This window comes from Anomalospiza imberbis, chromosome 4, assembly GCF_031753505.1.
Source record: "Anomalospiza imberbis isolate Cuckoo-Finch-1a 21T00152 chromosome 4, ASM3175350v1, whole genome shotgun sequence".
Taxonomy (NCBI): Eukaryota; Metazoa; Chordata; class Aves; order Passeriformes; family Viduidae; genus Anomalospiza; species Anomalospiza imberbis.
In genome coordinates, this window is record NC_089684.1 from 38,013,515 (window position 1) to 38,035,725 (window position 22,211).

Consider the following 22,211-nt stretch of genomic DNA (forward strand, 5'->3'; position numbering starts at 1 on the left):
TTGCCCTGTAATGTGAGATCATTGGCAATGATCCAGTTTTGAAGAAATCACTCCTTATGGTGTTAACAGATCAGGTTTTACCTGCCCAAAGCAGATGCATATTTTTCTGAGGACAGGAGAACAAAGAAGGGGAAGAAAGCTACAGTTTTAGAACTATCTCACATATTCCTTAACCATATAATAATAAAGGTCTGTTCTGTACATCTCCACTTCCAGAAAGAGTCATGGAGATGGAGCTGAAGGACTGAGAATGCTGGCAAGCCAGGTGCTGATCCTTGAGCAATGCTGTCTACAGCGACAGGTAAAAAAAAATGCTGTTCTCTTTTATTGTGCAATTCCACAATGTAGACAGAAACTTTGAGAAAAAACAACTCTCCCTGGCAATGAGGACATGGATCTTGACCCTCTTTTCACCTCAGTGCTCTCTGAATCTGATTTAGTGTTATGAGTATTTTCCTCCAAAAGTGATAACTCTGTGAGAAAGAAATAACACAAACCACTAGGCCTTCTTGTAGCAGGGGGGGAAACAGGCATAATGGCATGTCCTGCATTGTGGTCTGTCACTGATGGTTTCATTGGAAGTTTTTATTGGAAAAGCTGTGTAGAGGAAATAAAAACTCGAGCAAACAGCTTGCCTGGTACTTTAAAGCATACAGCGAACAAATCTCTGACCAGTAAAAAGTGTTTCTGAGCTCTCACAAGGTGTGTTTTGTTTGTAATCTTAGGGTCTAGAAATACCGAATCATCAGGTCTGGTAGTTAACACTCTCCACACCAACAAAATAGACTTTTAGTCTAGGATAGATTTTTTTATGAACAGCTTATAATCCATACCAAAATAAGGATTTATAAAGGAAGTGCTGACACAAATTTAGAACAGGATCCAATAAAAACCTATGACTTCTGGTGTGTATAAAAGTGCAGAAGGTCACAGCCCTTGTCTAAAGCTCCCCACCCCCAGAAAACAAACAAAAAAATTTGTCTCATTGGAATGTACGTAGATTTTTGTGGTGCCAAAGCCAAGCAAAAGAGTGAATAATTGAATCTGGCCCCTAATAACAGCAATGCAAATGTGTTCCTCTGTGTGTTTTACAACCTTTTCTTGTATAATAACTGACATGATATTACATTCTGGAGTGTAAAAAACAGTTTTTGGATACACAATATTAAGGAGAGAAATAAGATTTTATGAGTTAAGTTAGTGAATGACAGATGGGGGAGAAAAAACAATTTAATTAATGCTATCTGCACTTGAAAAAACCCAGAAATTGGGACCTTGCTGGTTTTTCAACCAAACACAATCTGTAGCAATGGTTTTGTGTGGCAGGAAATTATCTGAAATAATGAACTGGTCAAGTACGCTAAAACTGATACCCTTCTCATCAGCATCCAAAATATGAAACCTGCCAAAAAATTCTAATTGCAGTTTACTCTGTCCAAATTATTTTATTATTTGCCAAGAAGGGCTTTGAAATATTTGGCACAGTCTTCTACCAGGAGAAAAATGAAACAAAAGGGAATGAAGTGGAGCACAATAACGAAATACCCCGCCCCCTTGAAAAATAGCAGGTTTGGGGGTTTAGCCCTTTCATGAAGAACTGATAACTCTATAACCCAAACTAAGTAGCAAATCAGAAATAATTTATCAAGGATAAACAAATTGGACTCAGCTAAAAAGCCTTCCAAACGTAAAGGTGTTTCTTGTTAGAGCAGCTTCTTTAATAGTCACAAGGTGTGTTGATATTAAACATCAAATGAAAAGAATCTTGCCATACATTTACCTTGGTACACAGCTATAATCCATGAAGTAATGTACAGAAATGTCACTGACTAAGCCAAATCTGAATTAAGCAATCGTGACATAGCTAAAGAGCTTCAAGAGAGTTCCACGAACTTGCTTCAAAGCCCCAGGCAAGAAAGACCACAGCCTTTGTCTCTTTGTAAGAACAGTGAGTTAAATTGTTTTTCTTCTGGACTAGCCCACAAATAAATAAAATCCAATTTTTTTTTTTTTCATTTCAAGGATGCGGGGCTCTATTTGCTGTAATTTTTCTTTTTGATATATAATAAGGTATGCTGAAAATAATGTTCAGGCTTTCATACCTGTTAAGCCCTTGGTGTTGTATTTAGGGGACACCTTTGACCATAGCATGACAGCTCGAAGGTGTTGTTTCAATAAGGTGATTTTGACATCATTACTGCCTGTGCTTTTTGCTTACCAAATAAAATCCATGGCAGGTTTGAGCTGTGCAGATCCATTCCAGTTCTTCTAGGGTGTCACCTGCCTGGGCTCTGCTGCCTTGGCTACAGCCCTACCTTGTCTTCCATCTCCTGCAATACCCCTTCCTCTGTCAGGGCTGAAAGTGGGAAGCACAAAGTGTTTCTGGATCTGGCACTCCTGTGCCAGTGAGGGCACTCCTGCAGGAGGAGGGAACAATGCTGGCCACAGCCAGCTCCCTCCACCTTTGCAGTTCCCAAGGGAGGCCAGAGTGCCAGGAACTGATTAAAGGACGCAGGTTAGAGATTTGTGAACTCTGAATTTGGCAGGCAAACGGAGGAGGAATGGGTTTTGCAGTATTGTGTTTTAAGATGCATTTATTCATAACTACGAAAGCTGCAGACATATTGTGTTACTGCATCAGGATCTTGAGCAGATGTTTAGATTTTACAGAGAAGGGTGTATGGAGACATTTTCAGTTTTCCTTTAATTTTAAAAAGTTCATTGTTACCTTTGGTTTAACATACTAATACCTACAAGGAGACAGTCTGCTTCATTATGTCAGATTGCTTGAATATGAAGATTTTTTTAATTAGGCTTTTTTTTCTGAACAGGCTGAGTAAATTGAGGCAAATTATTTGTCTTCTGCCATGATACTAGAGCCAATATGTGTTGTTTGCATGAAGATTGAAAGGAAACAGTAGAGGAAACACATAGAGTAAGATTTCTCAGACTTTTCTATAATGCGATTATATCTTAACAGAAGGATTATGTAACTGATCAGTTTATTTGTTTCATAGTTGCTTGACTACCTCTGGTTTCCATACATATTTACATAGCAGACTTGATGAAGCCAGACAAATTGGTATTTAGAAAAACTGCACTATAGAGAAGGAATGATGTTATCTTACTTTTCTAGCAGTAGGATTTATTAGTTTTTTTGTTTGTTTGTTTGTTTTTGGTTAGATTTTTTTAAATAAGAAGGCCATATCAGTGATGATGCAGTCCCTGTGAAACACTGTGGGTCAGTGATCTCTGCCAGCCTCCACACTGCAAAGCACATGCACAGGGAAAATCTACCTGCATGTTTTAGTCCAGCTCAGGACTTCTGAAGAGAATCTACCAGTTGTCCACACTTACCTTATTTTGATGTGCATTGGAAAAAGGTCTTGGAGAAGGTGGACAAGATTCCTTTCCAGTGAAACTATGCTGGAAGATATACTCCAGCACTGCAGCTAATGCACTCCAGCTGGTAAAGGGCTTTCAGGCTATGGAACCTGACTGGTCCAAAGTTTAACAAATAACCAGCCAAACAAAAAAATCTGCAAGACTCATAGTCCTACCCCTCAGGAGATTAGTGTGTGGACTTTGGGTCCTCAGCAGCAAATTTTTACCTTGAGAAGTCTTTCTCTTGGTTGTATGTTCTTATCATTACAAAAACCTACTTTTAGAGGGCTCTAGTTTCAACTTTGAGAATTTTTTCTGAGAATATTTCTACTCAGAGTTTGGGATCTGTGTTGCCTTTTTTTCTAATGTGATTTTGGATGATTAAGAAGCTTCAAGCTGTCTTGAAGAAGAAAATCAATCTTAAGGAAAATCCTTCAATTATATCTATTTTGCCAGTGGCTTGCAGGACACAAGAAAGAAATCTGTAGAAAAAAAATATAAAATCAAAGTTACTTTATTCTCCAGTAAATATTTAAGTAATATTTTTGGTGGAATCTGGTCTGAGATGTGTACACCTTGGTTAGATATTGTTCAGAGATAAAAACTCTAGACACTGGAATAGTGTTTGCAAGTACTAGAACAATGCACACTCCTGTTGAACTTCAAGAGATACCACACAGGAACAGGAGCCTGCACAGGCAGATCCTACTGTAAGGCCTGGTCCTAAAATACTGAAGAGGCTGTGTCAGAGAGTGTGGGTGAGCACCCAGGCAAAAATATGAGTCCTCCCCTCTTGGCTTATGTCATAGAATGTAATCTTTGCTGCTCATGTCACAATGCAAAGGAATCACTTTTCTGTGGTTGTGGTGCTTGTTATTCTTTCTAAAAAAAAATATACGGTACCTATTTCCAAGCCTCCATGCACCACATTGTCCTTCTTTTGCTGGAGTCAAGTAAAGAGAAAATATTCAGGACTGTAAATTAAATGGCTTGAGAACTGGGATCCCTTTAAATATTTTTTAAATTTCTCCCCATTCTGGCACAAGGCACATTTGTTGGTAAGTCCAACAAAAACATGGAATATACAAATATTATTTAACATAAGTCATGTGGGTCCCAAATTCCCAACAAGAAGCATCAGACATAATAGTTAGCACTTTATATCCTTACAATGGAAAATAGCAAGAGCTCTAAAACTGAGGTTATCCTAAATTATGATTATTCAAGATCTTTAGATCTCTATCTTCATGTAGAGTCTTGTTGCTTCTGAAAGTAAGTACATGGTATTTTAGTAGTACAAGTATGGATTAGGAGTCTCAGAGCAGGTATCTGAGACTATCATGGTTTTTTTGTTCTAAAATTTGCCAGTTACAATTTAGGAATAGTGCTATGACTTCTTTTGTTCAAATTCTGTTCAACTACATTTAAAGAATCTGCACTTCTAGTCATGGGAATAATTTGGTTTTAGCAAGCAGTTGGCTTGAGTTGTTACTGATGGAGGTTTTATATGAAAATATAAAGCATCTAGTTTATTATAAATGTAAAGTCCAAATGATTTATAGCCAGTGTCTAAAACATGATTTAAGACTTTTTGATTCCTTACCAATTCTGGGATGGTTTGGCAGGTAGTCAAGTCTCTGATTAAAATTTGAGCAATCCATGTTTTAGCCGAAACCTCTCTGTCTATATCCTAGTGAGAATGGAAAGACCACTAAAGGTAAGAAACTGTCAGTAGAGGTCTTGTCCTCAGCCCTCCTGAAGGAAGCAAATGGAAAAAGAGAAGGCATCCCTGGTTGCTTTTTGCAAGCTTTTCAAGCTGTAAAGTAAGAGCATGGTCTTGACACAGCTGCTTCTACTGGGGTAGCTCCTGGAATTCCCTGCAACATCATTTCTGTCCATTTATCTGGGTTTCTTAAAGGCAGTCCATGCAAGGTGCTGTCACCCCAGACAAGAGATTTGAGATTTATGTCTCAGTAAGAGACATAAATCCTTCACTAAAGAGCACAAAGGAAATGGGTGTGGTGCTGAATAGTGGGTGCTAGAGAACCAACTATCTGGTTCATGGGTTGTAGTTGTACGTGTGTTCCATATGCATGTCTTTTAGTATGCCTTTATCTATATGCAGCTGTACCAGTGTGTGTGTATATATATATATATATATATATGTGATATATTGCGGGCACTTAGCTGTTATCTTTTTTAATTGACTTTTCTCTGCACTAGGTTTAACACAGATTTTATTTTGCAATTACTGGATATTGTGAGAGACAGCACCTTAACCTGGGATTTGGTCCATCATAACATTTTGGATAGACCCAAGAAACTAAGAAACATCTCATGGAAACAGGTGCCATAAACGTTACTGATATGTTTGAGCTGATAGGGAACTGCCAAGTTTCTTGTTTTCTCTTGTCAAGCTCCCTGTACCAGGGAGAGTTTTAAATTGCAGAATTTTAGGACTTACTTTGTGTATGTGAAACCATATATTGAGAAGAAATTTGATGTAACTGTAGATCAGTGAAAATATGTGGTTTGGGTCTAGAATGACAGAAGAGCTTGAATCTAACTTTAGGCAAAATAAAATAAAGTTTCAAGAAAGACAAAGGAAAGAAAGAGGAAGGATACAATGGACATGCCAGTTTCTTATGAAACCAATAAAAATTATTCATTCTTAGATAGTGTTTAAAATACTCCTATTATGTAAATGGGCCCTTGCCTTTATACTATCTGAGACCAGTCTGGGTAGATATACTTTATACCCTATGAAGCTAATCACCCCATCTTGAAAAGGCAACACTTATCCTCTTTTTACATTTTTGTTTGCATAACACCTCTGAAGAGATGATGATGTAATATTGGTTGCACTGTATGCCAGAGCTGTGGAATCATTCCCAGTCCTTCCCTTTCCATCTTTTTCTCATGCCAAATAGATTGCTATTTGGAAGAAAAATATCCCCACATATTATAAATATATAGCCCTGAAAAAGTTTAGTGACCCTATATAGTCTTCATTTTTATCCTGCACGGGGTAAATGGAAATCCTTTGGGTGTGTGTTCTGTGTGTGAATGCTTTGGACTATTGCTTTCCACTGCAGAATAGCTCCTTGCTCATTTTCTCTAGCCAACTACTTGTAGATCTTTGCAGATTTTAGAGCTAAAAAAAGCCTGCAAAACTGTAAACATGTTCAGTCATGTGGGAATCTATCAATCTAGTACATCTTGGAAATGCAAACCATATTTTGAAGGAAAATGATAAATGAGAAGACAGTATGAAGCTAAACCTAAGATTGCACTTGAGGTTTGCTTAGTCCTTTCTTGGCAAGTACTTAGATATTTTCTTCTGCTGTTCCATATCCATGGTGCCAGCTGTGTGACTCCATATTTTATATTCCTCCTGTAGGTTGGCATTCTTTGTTGAGAAAATCAGGAGTACCAAAAGGGATGAGGGGGAGTTATTGACTTGTCTGCTCATGGCAAGATAAAATTTTTATGCGTGTCTGCCTAGTTTGAGAAATTCCTGCTTGGAAATAGAAGGGTGGATAAGAAGTGCTAAAGAAAAATTCACACTTCATGGGGTACATTTTAGGCCATTTCCCCTGGAAAACACAAGTTACACCATCTATCATGTAGTGTCTCCTCCTCATTTTTTCTTTCTTCCTGAATCTCTCTACTTCACTTAAGTTTCTTTGCTCATTTTATTATTAGGCACTTTTACAGGAAACAGGATTTATGGTCTCCTTTTGCTAATAAATGTTAAGGAATATGACTTAAACTGGAGAGTACACAGCAGGAGATGATGAGCTCTTAATAAACAAATATCCTGTTTTCATGCAAATATTCTTAGTAACGCAAACAAAACAAAGCAGAGGAGGAAAGGCAGCCAAAGTGTTATACAAGCCGTGTTGTAATTAAATAGGAGGGATTTCAGAATTTTCCAGAGGGCATGAAGAGTTTCAAGTTATCCTTCAGACTTTTTCCAGTTCATTCCTTCAGATGGTTTCGACCCATAATGTTGGATGGAGGGTTGGAAAAGAAGAATTGGAATATTGACAAGTAACCTGAGAACTTCACAAACTTCTCAGTGTCTTTTCTTGTTCCATATCTTCTCCTCAGTGAGAAAGTCTGACCTTAGAACTTGGCAAACTATATTGCTTGAGGATTTTGGAGTTTTTAAGAGGTTTCTAAGGTCATGTTATTGTCCTCATTCTGGTGAAAATACCCTCTTCCTCCATAGCCATAAGCAGGATTGTATCTGCAAAAAGTATTAACTTAGGTAATTTGCCTTAACATTGTGTTTAACATTGATCCATATTAACCTGCTGGAATGATACTTAAAAGCTTTACTGATGGTGTAATAGTGGCATGAAGTCTGGAGAGTGATTAATGAGAAAGGAAAATCTAGATCATCTGGTCATCTGGATGTAGCAAATAGTGTGTCTGAATATGGCCAAATACCTCTTACATCCACTAGCCAAGAGGACAGCCCTAATTACAGGAGAAGGGTCTCCAACTTGGAAAGCGTAAATAAAGAATTGGGAATCAAAATGGATAATACCTGATTGCTACCTTCTGGACTACTGCTGTGGCCAAAAAAGCTGATAGGATCCATACACAAATAAGCAAAGAAATCCAGGGTCTTGATGCAGAGTCTGTTGGGTTTTAGTGTGCCCCAACACCATGAATTCAAGTTGGATGGTCAAAAGGTGATCAGAAAACAAATGTCAGGATGAAGGAAGGGTTAGGAAATGTGTGTTTTATGTTTACGCTTATACTGTTTTTCCTGACTATGACAAGCTTAATGTGTATTTCTGTCCATGCAGATGCATATTTCTAAGATGAACAAAACTTGAAAATTTGGGTTACTGGTGTAGCAAAGAAAGCTGTCAGAAGATCCAATGACTGTGTGTTGATACCTGGATAAATTTAGATTAAAAGAAAATGGACAGTTTTAGTCACCATTGGAGAAAATTTCTAAAGGCTGTTGTGGAGCCTGCCACACTACTAATTTTTTACATCAGAATTGTGCACTTTTACAAAAGGGAACTAGAATATGCACATTCATCCAAAGTGTAATTTTTGTTCTTTGGATTAGCTTCACCAAAGACAAAAATTAATGTTAGTTTTGCACACTTTGGATCCAGAAAGCTTTAACACAGATTATAGGCCCAAATTAATTTCTGAACTTTAGTGCTGGTCCATGTCTTGCTCATGGCTCAAACCAAAGCTTAACTCATGAACATGCTTGAATTTCAGAAACAGTCATTTATATGGCCAAAAATTTGCGTCTGGCTACAAACTTTCTATTGTGTTCAAACAATATCTGGCTTCAGCTATCTTTAAATATGGACAAAGTTTGGATTTAAACTTCACAGCTTCAAAGCTTCTGTTTTTGCTGTGTTACCCTCATGGGATTGCAGGCATATAACATGAGTACTGATTTATAAATGCCACATAGTTACTGACTTTGGCAAGGTATAAGGTCGCCTATTTGCTGAAATGATGCAATTTAAGCATTTTAAACATTTATCAGTTTATTATTTCTAAAACATCTGTACCATCTTTGGAAAGAGCATAGGACAGATATAACTCACTGATATTTTTATATCATCACAACATCATTTTCTTTCTTTTACTAACTTCCATTTATACTCAGAGAAGGAACGATTTCTAAAAATAATAATTTTTTGGAAGTTTATGTTTGCAACTGAACTAAATTTGTTGCAGTCAACAGTGTGATGAGAACAACACCCAGAAGAGCTTTGAGGTGTGGTCAACATAGTTGTTAGTGGAGCAGGAATGTTCAGAGGCTTGAAGCTAAGGTACAAATTCAACTAGTCTGGACCAGGGAAAATGGATGAACAACCATCCTGACAGACACGTGCACAGATTCTCCTCCCTTGTTTGGGAACTCCTTCCCCTAAAATTTGTCATATTTCTAATATTAAGAAAAAAATAATTGCTTGACTATTCTTTATCTCAAGAAAACAACTGAGAATAATAGAAGCTGGGACAACAAGTCCAGTTCCCTAAAACTGAGGGCCAAATATATATGGAGATGTTTGGTTTAGATAGCTCTCAAATGCAATCTGCTGTGTGGGTCCCTTGGCTGCAGGTGCCATGGCCTCAAAAAGCTTTAGATCTTATGGTAGAAGGTAGAATGTCATCACTACACTCTCTTCTCTGGTGTCCTCTTGCCATTTAAGTGATAGCCAACGTTTGCCCGATTAACCTACTGATAGGCATTCTAGCCTGAGTTCTTGAAGTGAAAGTTGATACTTGAAAAAGATTTCTGACACAATCAGGTACTAATAGCTATTTAAAAACTTATTGGAAACATTATTTTGGAAGTTTTTAATTTATCAAAGAACACTGACCTCTAAAGTTTCTAGACATGGTAACTTGGGAAAAGGTTCCTTTTTGCAATCTAGACCATAATAATTTGATACTTATCCTTTAAATTCAGATTGAGAATCCCCATGCTAACATCTTCTTTGCTTTCACTTTTAAAATCTATTTAATACCTCTTATCCCATTTAATCTATTTTCTTTCAGAAATAAAATACAAATGCATGATGTATTTCATTATATAGTCCTGATGATTTTATTTTCTTATGATCTGTTATTGATGTTTATTGATTTGTATTTTATAATCCCACTTTAAGGACCAATATTGTTTCCTCTGTGGCATGAGAAAACACTGAGTTTTTATTGCCAGATACCACAGTATGTCCAGAAGAAAAATGTTGCCATACAGCACATTCAACTTTGCTCCCTTCCATATTGGACTGGAAAATATTTTAATGACTTCAGTTCTTTAAATACTGCCAGGACGACTATGGGCATTGCATGCTTTTAAAAATTCAAATAAAACACAGAATTTCAAGTTATACCCAAATTTTAGTCATATAAACATTTGATTAGGAATGAATAAAGCCTTAAACAAGAATGAAAAAATGAATATAAAGCATCTGTTACACAGTTTACATAACTTGATCTGTGGTAGATTTAAGTTCTACGCTGAGGTTTATATAAAATTGCATGTCTGATTTAAAGGGACATTATGCACTTCAAAATTTCTATATTAATAGAGCTTGTAAGTGCCAGGTGCCCGGGATTGTTAATTTTTCACTTCAGTGTGTTCCCTCAGTTCTCCTCCATATTAGTATTTGACTTGCTCATGTGGAGGAAGACCTTTGCCCATGGCTTGTGTGTTGTGCTTTGCACTTTGGTAACTCATTCCCCAAATGCTGGCCTTTGCAGCAAAAGCATCAGCTGAAATGCTACTTCTGCTTTCTGTCACCTACTTCTTTTTCTAAAGGATTTAAGATAAGATTTTTTAATTTTTCTGAATTTCAGATCAGCAGCTTAAGCGGACTGAAATTTCCTTAAGCTGAACTTCATGAACTGTTGCATATTTTTCTGCACATACTTATACCAGAAAAGATGCATTTGGTATTTATTTTCTATCCTTTCAAAAATGTATTTCTCTTCCGGTAACTTGGAAATACACTCCAGAATTCTTTGTCCAAATATATGATGTGAAATTTGGCCCTCAGAATATGCATTCCAGTGTAATTTTTGTGTGACAGTTTTTGTCATTTGTTATAATGACTTCTGGACCCACACTTGGAACCCAAGACTGATCTCCGTGTCAGCAGTGGAAAATGTATGTTACTCTTGAAAACAGATGAAGATCTAAACTGGCCCTTTGGTGAAAAGCTGCCTGTTTTGGAGATCATTATTTTTTCAGGGTTGTGAGGTATTCTGCAAACATTTAATTTCTGCTTAGGGAATCTGTAATAATCTTGATGTTTTGCTTGATCTGCTTTCTCTAAGAATTGTTGTACTGACTCCCTGAAGCCCATTCAAATGCTTTTAAGCACTACTTTTTCAAGCTTTTTCTTGTTAAGATAATGGTCCTGGGTGATTGCAAGGGTGATGTGAGGGCTTATGTTCAGGAATACAGAACATTTTGAGTATGTTTGGAATCAATGTGTCTAATACCCCCCTCTCTTCATCTCGCTTTTTGAATATGTCTAAAACTCCCCTATTATTTGAAATCTCATTATATGATGTTGCTGCTTGCTGAATGGTTACTCTAAAGGTCACCCCAGTGTGCTCTTACCCCATGTCTTGACTGAAGCTAAATATGTTTGGAGAAAGAGGAGAAAACACCTGCAGACACAAATTCCTTAAATTTTTGGAGTCTTTTACTCTATTTTCCAACATTAGTTTTTGTGCCCTCAAACACGCCAAAATTTTTCTACAATACACTCTTTATTTATTATCCTATTAGCTCCTCTGGTATCCCTTACTCCATTTCACCTCCAGAATGAGCACAGCTGTTAATCTTTTAGCAATTGCCCTTCCTTCCTCATTGACTCACTTGACTCAGTGAGTTTTCTGGCAATAAATTAAAATTTCTTACTCTCCCTTTGGAGGCTCTATCTGCTTGTTTTTTTCTCTTTCAAAGCAACCTCTTCCTTTGCTCCCTCACTGTGTGGACATGGGCAATACATTTAAAATCTTCTCTTACTAGGGCATTTCCAGAAAGATGTTTGTGTTCCCTTCCCTTAAAAATATTTCTTTTTGAAAGCTCATTTCTAATACCTGTATAAAGCCATTGAATATTGGGCACAGATGACAGCTGCCAACGTTTCCTTACTTATTGAGTGTTATTCATAAAAATAAAAAATCTTGATGTCATATTTCTGCATTGTATCTGCAGTTATATAATTGGTTTTGAATACTGATGGATGTTCTGATCTTTTGTGTCTGCTAAAGAGGATGCAGAGAAGAAAGAGGGAAAGCAATAAGGAATCATTTTTTTGTATAAGAATGATCAAATCTATACAGCTCTGTGGATGATTCAGGAAACAGAAGGGCAAAGGCATATAAACTGACAAATGTGATGGAGAAGAGAGCAAAAGAGGCAAAGATTGCTTTCTAGTATAAGAAAGAAAGCTCACAATGCAACTGGCAGCAGCAGGTTCAAAACCCTCCACAGGGAGCAGCTTCACACAAAAGAGTACTCTGGCCTGGGACACTGTGGATGCTTAAAATTGACTTGGCTTTGGAAGGTAATCAAGTAAACTCATTGAAGAGAATGAAAGACTGCTGTGATTGGATTCTGGTCAGGAAGATCCTGTTTCTCACCACTGGAGATTGTGAGTGCGTTTGGGAAAATGTCACTTCATGCTCTGTGGATTTCTTCTCTCTCGGGGTTCCTATAAGTCAGGGTGACCCCAAGAGAGATGCAAAAAGAGTCTTTGCTTCCTTAGCCCAAACATCGCCACAGAAGGTCTTGGAATGCTTCCAGTTGCTTTTTCAAGGTTGTTTATTATTTCTTATCTACAATATTTTCTCTCTGACCTGCCGAGATCCTCTCAGCAAGGCAGCCATGGCATTATGCTCTGCCCTGTCGGGTGGTGTTTACCTTTTATATCAAAAGTTACATATACTATGTTTACAATTTATTACCAATACCTAACATTTCTTTTGGACAGTGTGTCCCTACCTTAAACCAATAGAAAAGTGTCACTATCATAGCAAGACATGGAGGACAAGAAGAAGGTCAGGACACACCCAAATCCCTCCATCTTTTCCCCTGAACCCCTTATATTAAAATCCCAAAATTCTACTTTTCCACCCTCTGTTAGTTCAAGTATCACAATACTAAAACCCTTGTGACTTGCAATTCCTCATCCAGAGCTGGCAGTTTTCCACAGGCTAAAATTGAAGCCACAGGTGTTTTTGACTTCATGCCAGGGTCTTGAGACAGCCAGGGCAGCCAGAGGAATTCCTGGACCCCAGCAATGCTCCACAGGTATCTGCTCATGGCTACAGGAGGACACAAGATGCTGGGTTGCAAGGGAGAGTTAGTTTCACCCAATTCATGTACTGCCCAGAGAAAATTACTTCTCTCGCTATCTCAGTTGCTGAATTTTAAAATATTCAGGTAGCCTAAGCTCAGTTTTGCCAGAAGGCTCTAACTTAGCATACCTAATTCCCATTGTCTGCAAGGTCTTATACCACCTGTGGTTTATGCTGCTTATATTGGTTGTCCCTGAAGGGATGTATCAACTTTTTTTTGCCTTCCCTTCTCTGCTCCCACATGTTTCCAGTGGACAATTTCTCCTGCCTGTTGTATCTGTTTCCATCCTTGGTATCTGGCCTAGCAGGCTCAGTTGAACTCTTGATTTCTCTTAAAAAATGTCTTCACTCCTCAGTCTTTAGCTGGTCTCCATCCTCCCACTTCCAAACTGTGCATCCAGTCACATCTTTCGTCCTTCAGATTTAAGACAAAGTGTCACTGAGGATAAAAGGTGTCATTACAAGTTCTTCTCTTTAATTACAGGAAATGTTTTGCTCAGCTGCATGTTTCAGTGAGCTGAGGAGTCTTCAGGGAAATTAGCAGTTCGATTTCAATTTCCAGTTCATGTTGGACTTGCTTAAATAGACTTTTATTTTTTTAAGGATTCTGGGTGGGCCAAGTATAGGCAAATTTTTACAGGTGTACTTGAAAAGCTATCCTTGACACAGAACAACTTTCCTGTCTAATGCAAAACTTTGTTTCACAACCAATTTAATAAGCAAAACTTTTTTTTTTTTTTTTTCCCAGCAGGAGCAAAAATCCCATGTCTCTCCCTCTCTGTTCCTTAGAAACAGGTAAATGGTTTTGGCTTAATCTTCCAAAAATTTTGTGAAGCAGGCCTCTGCTTTGGGAATAATCACTGCCTAAAAGTCACATTTGGCAGAGTCAAGTGAGAAATGTTGTCGCAGGAAATACTGAGCTTCTTTAACATTCAGCAGAGCTTCAAGTCTCAGTAGTAGTGTATTTCCCAGAGCAATGTAATGTCTGGAGCATTTCTGAAATTCTGGGTGTAGCTTTGAAATTAGATAGAGGTCTGATAAACTGATTCTCTAGAAAACTTTTTTGTTGGTAGAGTCTACCTTGAAAATGTTAATGACATGAAGGTGTCAGACTCTTGTATTTCTGGACAATTTGTCAGCAAAATGCTTGAAACCACAAGTCCCAACATTGGTTGCATGCAGTGATTGCACAGGAGGGTAAATCAGTAGACCAAAATAAAGTTGCTAGATTTTTCCTTATATTCTGATATGAATCATGTCCTTACGTCAATTAAAACCATCTGTGTATGTCCATTTTCAAATGATTTATTGACTTGCATCCTCTTCTCAAACATTCCAAGGAATCTTAACCTGGTATGTAGATGTTCCTCATTTCTCCATAATTGGAAAAAAAAAATACTGAATTAACTAAGTATGGCACATTCATCCCAAGGATTTTATGTGGTAGAAAATAATGAGAGCCAGTTGTGAGATCATGTGATACTGTGGTTTAGACTTATAGATGGAACAGTGGCAAGGCCTTTAGCTGAAGTTGCCTGAGTGTGATACAAGAGTGGTGGGAGCTTATCAGGCATCCTACAGAAATCTCATTTCTTTTCCTTAAGAACTGATACAAAGCCATTTCCTTAGCATTTGTGAAACAAGAAATGTCTTAGGAGAAAAAAGGGTGAAATATATCAATTCTTACAGTTTCTCTGTGCTGTGTAGAAGGGAGCAAGATATCCTTGACACAGGGTTGGCAAGGGCTTTGAGAATGTGATTGTTTTGAGCAGGAGAATGTATTAGGTTTGCAGGGCAGGGTTTTGGGGTGGCTTCTGTGGGGAACTGCTGGAGACTTTCCCTGTATCTGATGGAGACAAAGCCAGCTGGCTCCAAAAAACACCAGCTGCAGGCCAAGGCCGAGCCCACCAGCGGCGGTGGTAGCACCTCTGTAACAATAGATTCAAAAAGGGAGAATAGACCACTCAACAACAACTTCAGTCAGGGAGAGGAGTGGGAATACAGGAGAGGAACAACTCTGCAGACACCAAGGCCAGTGCAGAAGGAAGTACAGGAGGGTTCCAGATGTCAGAGCTGATATTCCTCCTGTGTTGTGGGCCATGGTGATACAGCTGTGCCCTTGCAGCCCATGGAAGAGCAAAGATCCACCTGCAGCCTGTGAAGGACTCCATGTGGGAGCAAGTGGATGCCTGAAAGGGGATGTGACCTCATGAGTAGCCCTCGACCTGTTTTGTTTGGTGGGATTTCTTTGTGATTTTTCTTTTTATACGTCCTCTGTAACCTACAGAGACAATAATACATGACTCACGAATTAGCAGTTGATATTTCAGTTACTGTCACTGATGAGGTCACAACTTGTGTCAAGTATGACAAATTCTCCAGTAAGTGATACATAAATAGTAATCAGAGCAGCAGTAAAACAGGAGCTGTTTTCTTCCTTTCATCCTATGCCTTTCACTGTGTTGAAGAGAAAAATTCTCTATGTCTTTCAACTTCTGATCTTTTAGTGTCTTTCTGAAGACGGGTTCTGCTGGAGTCTGATAATGTAAGAATCCCTCATTTCAATTTAAAAGAGAATGTGACACTAAGCAGTCTCTCTCTTTTTTTGGTGCAAGATTTTCACGTGTTTTGGTACGTTTTTGGTCGCCAGAACAGGACAATGATATAAATCATAACAACAAGAAATAACATAAAAATTTAGGCCCTGGAGTTTGGCCATTATAGTAATTAATAAGGTTTTCCAGCTGAACTGTGTACCTAAACTTATCCACTGGTTTAAGTGAAAACTTACGTGCCTCTGGAAAACTTCCGAATTATTGTTACAACCGTTTTTTTTTTTTTTAATATATGTTCATGAATTTTTACTTTATTAATATTTCACTTATCTTCGTTAAGCATCCCCTTGTGTGTCTTTAGTCAATATAAGCATTCTTCAACAAGAATTTATTCCTAGGAGTTTGTCCAGATTCACAATCACACTTAAGTCAGAGCTTTTATCCTTAATTTCTTGAGTCATGTGGTAGGGAGCCTTATGTTTGACATCATGGAGCTTAGTGAGACTTGGCCACTGAAACACTGGTTCCATTGAAAAGCATCTGGAGGGGAACCCATAGCCCGGTATATCCTGTTAGACTACACTCAGCATTATCCAGCCTCCTGGTCTTTCTCTTTGAGTTCTGCCTTGCAAAAACTTGGCTGTGCTCACAGAAATGTACAAACATGAGAACAAAATGGATGCACTCCATGTTCCTAAAAATGTCATATCTTGGCTGTGCTGGAAGTGTGTGTATGTGTACTTGCTTGGCTGTAGCAGTGACAGGTTTTTATGTTGCTCTTTATCATCCTGATGCTGAAGTTAAAGACTGAAAAGCTCTACAGAAACATCTGGTTCTTTTGCCATTACCTCTGCACACTTTTTTCCATATAGTGATTTCTCATGTTCTACTTAAATAGTTCAAATGGTCAAGTTTTTTGTAATTTTGGTTCTCTTCAATAATATATGAAATGGCTTGCCTAAAACTAACAAATATTATCAAATTAGAGTTTCCTTTTCCATTCACCATATTCCAAGTTGATCAGGTAATGTTTGCATTCGTTATTTTAAAACAAATCAAGGTTGTAAGGTGTGGTTGTAAGGTTGGATTTTTTAATTACTTTTTAAGAGCAAGAAGAAAACAGGAAATGAAATTGTTCAACAGAGTTTCTGTGTTTAGATTTGTAGCTAGTTAAAATCATTGTTTTGTCACTGGTTCTGAGAAACATATTAAAAGTACTTTGTACAGCTTTTGAGTCATACAATATGAAAACAGGGCAGGACACAAGACTGAGCAGTAGTCCATCACTTTTGTATCCCTGTGTGGCACATCATAACTGGAAGCTCTTTGGAGATAAATTTCTTTGCTGATTCACAAAAGCTGACAATTTCTTGAAGTTCTTTTGGGATGGAGAAAACACCACCAGTTTCATTATTTTCTTTTTCATGTTAAGTTAATATTTATGTTAACATGGCTGTTATTTATTTGATTACCTGTAAATACCTACCCAGGATTAAGGAGGTTTCCTTATTCTGTGCACAATATTTAGCCCATCTTCTCTGTCTGACAAATGTGGATTTGAGCTCTTGCATTCTCTGTTAACAGCCCCCAGCATATTGATATCTTCCTTTAGAAAGAAAAAAGAGAGACTTTAACAAAAGTTTTAAAACCCCTGATATCGACTTTAGACATTTCCCTAAACTCTACACGATCTACAGAAAAGTTAGCTAAATGCTCCTGATCTATCCCTGTGGGATTCAGTTCAGATCCATCAGGTGTCTCTGACAGAAAAAAGGCTAAAACCAGACATCTTGACTTTGAAGCCAAAAGCAGCTGATGTCTTTTCATATGAGTGAGACAAACATTTCTATTCATCAGTGGCACTACAATCATGCATATGCATGTGCACGTATTGGGGATTACAGGCACTAGTTCTCATGTAGTGAGTGTTGGTGGGGAGCTGGCAGCAGCCAGCTTTCACTTTCCTGTTTTTTGTGGTCCTGCTTCATCTGCTGCTCCTCTGGCCTCTCTCCTTTCCACTGGGTACAAGAGACATGGGAATAAATAGAGGAAAAGCACCAACATGTGTTTAATTTTTTTAACCAAGCAGCAAAGTCAAAAACTTCATGAAGCTCTCAAGAGCAGCTGGAAACATCAGGATGAAATTAAGTGACATTGAAATACCAAAACCGAAAAATTATAGTAATTGATAGAAATTTGAAGGGAGAATTGTTGTTCTTCCCACTGAAGCAGTGACAGTTTGTGTAGGTGTACTGTGGGCAATAATTTTTCCTCTGTACTTTGTCAATTTATCAGTCACATGTGTTCACAATCCAAATATTCAGGCTATTTACTGCTGACTGAGGAGTTCAATCAGCAGTAAATTTTACATACAGTAATATGTTAGTATTAAATCTAATTCAATGTTTTTCAGCTTTATCCAGGATATTCTGTAATTAGTTGTTAATAAGCTTGAGACACGATTGCAGCAACACACAGAGAGTTGCATCCATTCTGTTACAAAAGTAAAGTTAACTCAGAGTGTAAGGGGCTCCTACTTCTATCTGTGGTCTGTCTTGAAAAGTCAGGAAAGACAGTGCACAAAACAGAATAAAGAAAAATCTACTGGGGTGGAAATATCGTAGTTCAATTTATTGATAATTGGTAAGAATGGAAAACTTTAGAGAGGCAACAAGATGAATCCAGCTTGCTCTACGTAAAGTGAGGCTTTAATCAAAGATAGTTAAACTATTGTCTGCCCTTCACATTCCTCATCAGTATTCTGCCTTATGCAGTGGGAACATCCATTAATTACAATGGAATCATTACTAGGTAAAAATTGTAACCATGGCTATGGGTGATGCAGGACAACTTGTGATGCTGCTCGCGCAGTGAAACCGCACAAACAGGACCTACCGCTACTTGTGCATGTCATCACTGCATTCAGAGCCTGATTCCTGAACTCTGTGATTAAATGCTGCAGAATGTCTTCCCCCACTATTCTCTCTCTTTCTCTCTCTCTCTCTCGCCTGCTTTTATTTCCTGTGAAAATTTGGACCTCAGTTCTTTGCATCTCCTGCCATGGCTCAAAATCCTGCTTCTTGGTTCTTTCAACCTGCCACGTCCAATAATCACGCACAGAAAATGCTTATGCAAGCCAGTTGGCTTAGATTTCTGTCTTAAGGGAAGGGTGCATCTGTTTTTTGGATTAAATCATGCTTATAAAGTCGTGCTTATTCAGTTGACAGAAAAAAAAGCATAATTTAAAGCTTTCATTTGCTGTTGTGCTAAAAGATTTCAGAGCCTCAATTCACCCTCATTTTATCCTTCTAGAGCAATACAAAATTAGAGTTCATTATGGTGATCCAATCTCTCCTTTTGTCTTGATTGCAGACACATGACGCTCTTTGCCAGAGATGCCGACTTTCCTGAACAAGCCTTTCAAGTCTTGCAAACTATCTGTTGTTTTCCCAGTAGGCTAATTAGGGTAGATTAGCGCCCATCAGATATGCCCTAGGGATGGGCCAAAAGCTGAAGGGGAAGGTAAATTAGAATGCCAAAAACTTCCACCTTTGTAAGGTCTGAGACACAAGGTAAGAAGCTGAAGGAGGGCAGGGTGCAGTTGCAAAAGAGATTGTGTTCCCTGGCAGGACAACAACCTAAATGTGGAACATGATCCTGTGACTAGAACTGTTGATTTTTTGCTTGGCTCACTCCAGTAGCATTTGTTTTGTGATTAAAATACAGGCAAATTTCAAAATAAAGTGTGGCTTTGAATACAAAAGATTTAGTTAGAAAAACATCAAACTGGAAGTGTCCTCTTTGAAGAATAGCAGAAAAAGATTTCGTTTTCCTAACCAAAAGAATTAATAGAAATCATAACAGTTTTGTGATTCATTGATTATTTGTCAACCAGAGTCTGTGATTTCTTTCAGAACAAATTTGGCTAAAATAGGTTTCACTAAAATGTCTTCTTGATGAGACTGAAAGGAGCACTTAATGGAGAGACCCTTAAACAGCTCTTAGAAGATGTCTGTAGGGATCCTGTTCTTTTAACTGACAGGTTAACCATGATTTCTCTATCATTTTAACAGTCTTCATGGTCAGCACAGGAAAAATGGAGCATCTAGTACATAACTAGTCTCTGCTTAAATTAAAATAGATCAGATCTGGAAGTGTTTACTCCTCTGCTGGCTAAAGGGGCAGTTCTGATGGCTGGCTCATAACAAACATGTATGCAGTGACATTTGAAATGGTATAAGAAGAATCCTGCTTTTAAATCCTTTTGAGGCTTTCTCAGTTTCAGAAACAAGCAAAGTTGTCAAAGGAGAGGTATTGGTTTAGATTGGTCCCATGCTCAGGAAAAGCTGTTTTGTGGCAAGAGTGTGAGAAATCCTGATGTTCAGTGAGGAAGTAGAGACTGACAAGATCTGTGCTGCATCTCTATGCACTAGCTCCAGCAACAAGTTTGGTACCCTGGTTCTCAGAAATAAGAGTGAAGGCTACACTGTACATAACTGGAGAAAGTATTCAGGGTCCTAGGCTATATTTCAAATAGAATTAATAATATTATTCACTAATTACTAAGAATTGTCCGGAATTACTGCATTATGTTTAGTAAATGGCAACTAGAAAAAAGAGTTGAAGAAAGTTTTCTCCATGTTTCCCTTGAATGCCTGTAATGGATTGAACTACCCAAGACAGTAAGGAAGGTTTTGACAGAACAAAAGATAAATTTTCTCAGCTCTGATAGGTATAATTGTCTTCAGCAAGCAATGTCAAGCTTGACAGCATCTTGGTTTGTGTGTGTTTGACTGAAACATGGGGGCGGGTAGGTGTGCTCTGGGACTTACAAAATAGTTAGTATAACATAGATTCAGGGAGGTAAATCTTCCAGACTGTTGCAGCATCTTGCACACTGAGCCTTTGCCACTGCAGATTCTCTGAACTTTTCCTCTGGCAGCCTGGCTCCTGCCCCAGTCCCGAGGTCTGTACCTGTCATGGGAAAAGATTCATTAGCCCATGATGTGCAGTAGCTGTGGGATCCCTTTGTACAACCTCAGCGTCCTGCCTCGACCTGTGAGCACTGCAGCAGTTAAAAGTTGTAAGCTGGGCCTCTGCTATTGTGAGTGTTTTATGAAGAGAAGGGTGTCTGTTATGTTTTTCGGGTTTGTTTTGGAATCTCAAGGACCTCTTAATTTGGAAATTCCCTTAGTGCCTGTATCTTTTTTTTCCCCTCTCTCCTAGCAATTTTAAATGGTGGTAGTTAAAAGGAAATAAGAAAAGTGTTCATTGTTTATAAGGTGTATAGGGCCAATCATCATGTTAATTACATGTCACAGGGTAATGAATAACCCCTCACTTTTATCATGTGGGGAACAACCTGGGGTTCGTCAGATGGGGCTTTGTGCTGTAAATGAACACCCCCAAACAGAACTTTGCGCCACTGCAATTATGTGAGGACAGACTCTGGTTCAATGCGTTCTTAAGTCTTAAAGCTTTACAGCTGTGGGAACAGCAGTTAGACACACACTGTTCTGCAAATACCAGAAGTCTAAGCTAAAATGCAAAGCATACATTTTGTAGTGCTGATTGGCTTTGTAGTGCTCATACATATGCACCAAGAGCCTAGCAATGGTGAGAAAATAAGTAAAAAAACAATCTTCAGAGCCGAAAAGCTGTTATGATTATAACATATTATTGTATAATTGCCTAATTTTGCAACTTTGGAGAGTGTTTGTGTTCTCAGAATTAATTAGTGTGGAGTGTAACTGCCTTTAAAAATGCCATTCCTCTTGAAACTATGTGGTTAGAAATGTATGCCTCAGTGAATGTACACATCATTATTATTTAATATAAAAGTTTATAGTTCATTACACGGAAAATTGCAGTTGAGGCATTTCACAGCTTCAAGAACAATTATTATCCCTGACTGAATTATGGAATGATTTTTTTTGTGGGTCAATAAATTGAAATAATTTTTTTTAAATGCATTCAGACAAATATTTATGCAAAAGATACATGAAGCCATTGATTTAGAGGGAAAAAATGTTAGATGAGAAATTATGGAAAAGCAGCACAAAAAAGAGCTTAAAATTATATTTCTGGTAAATACTTCTTACTGCAGTGGGGAAAAATGTGTCCCCCATACTCTGATAAGATTAGTTTTGTATCCTTTTGAGGGACCTAATAATAGTGGAGCTTGGTGTTAACCCTTTTCCTTTATGCTAACCTATGCAAGTGAGGTTGTGACTTCAGATGCACAGAGGTGGAGGGAAGTGACAGCGCTCTTGCATCATCTTGTGAGCAACGATATTTAGGATTATGTGGAGGCCTGTGAGTGCTTTTTCCTCTCTCCAAACCCTGTAAGGAATCCTTAGTGGCTGGGCTGGTCCACACAGACTTTCATGCTGCTAGCAC

The 22,211-nt window shown here is 38.1% G+C and overlaps 1 long non-coding RNA gene across 1 annotated transcript; it reads left to right on the top strand.

The window, feature by feature from the left end:
* The first annotated feature begins 225 nt into the window (after positions 1-225).
* LOC137473410 (uncharacterized) lies at positions 226-20,223 on the top strand. The gene is made up of 3 exons (XR_010998778.1): positions 226-301; positions 19,185-19,384; positions 19,886-20,223. It is a non-coding gene; the product is annotated as an uncharacterized lncRNA (long non-coding RNA).
* Positions 20,224-22,211: the final 1,988 nt, after the last annotated feature.